The sequence below is a fragment of the Penaeus monodon genome, chromosome 23, assembly GCF_015228065.2.
Source record: "Penaeus monodon isolate SGIC_2016 chromosome 23, NSTDA_Pmon_1, whole genome shotgun sequence".
Classification (NCBI taxonomy): domain Eukaryota; kingdom Metazoa; phylum Arthropoda; class Malacostraca; order Decapoda; family Penaeidae; genus Penaeus; species Penaeus monodon.
This window is the reverse complement of record NC_051408.1, coordinates 30,598,938-30,599,356: the sequence shown is the minus strand read 5'-3', so window position 1 is coordinate 30,599,356 and position 419 is coordinate 30,598,938. Positions and strand designations below refer to the sequence as shown.

At 39.6% G+C, this 419-nt stretch overlaps 1 protein-coding gene across 1 annotated transcript in view; it reads left to right on the top strand.

The window, feature by feature from the left end:
- LOC119588204 (homeobox protein B-H2-like) overlaps positions 1–419 on the top strand; it is a 38,982-nt gene that overhangs the window by 20,597 nt on the left and 17,966 nt on the right. The gene's annotated exons all lie outside the window — the stretch shown is intronic.

Below are 419 nucleotides of genomic sequence, written 5' to 3'. Positions count from 1 at the left end.
TCGATAATAATGCGGGAGAGAACGGGGTTGAATTAAGCGCACGGGTGACATCGGGAGGGAGAGAGGCGATGCTAAATGGGGGGAATGGAGACGGTTGATGATGATGGGGGTTAAGGGAGATCATCGATAATAGAGAGCGAGATTAGGAGGTTGATTTCAGGTGGCAATTGTGTGATGCAAATGGCTGAAAGTATTGGTATGAAGGCTGAAGGAGAACTTCATATACATCTTTCTGTACAAGTGTTTCGTGTAAAAGAGAGAAAACAGCAGAAGAAGAAAAGACCAAGAACAACGAAAATAAACGATCACTTACAAAGAACAAAGAATCGAGAAAAGAAGAAAAACAACAAGACGAAAAAAAAAAAAAATGAATTGACATATATACACAACCACATATACGAAAATATGAGACCACTTAC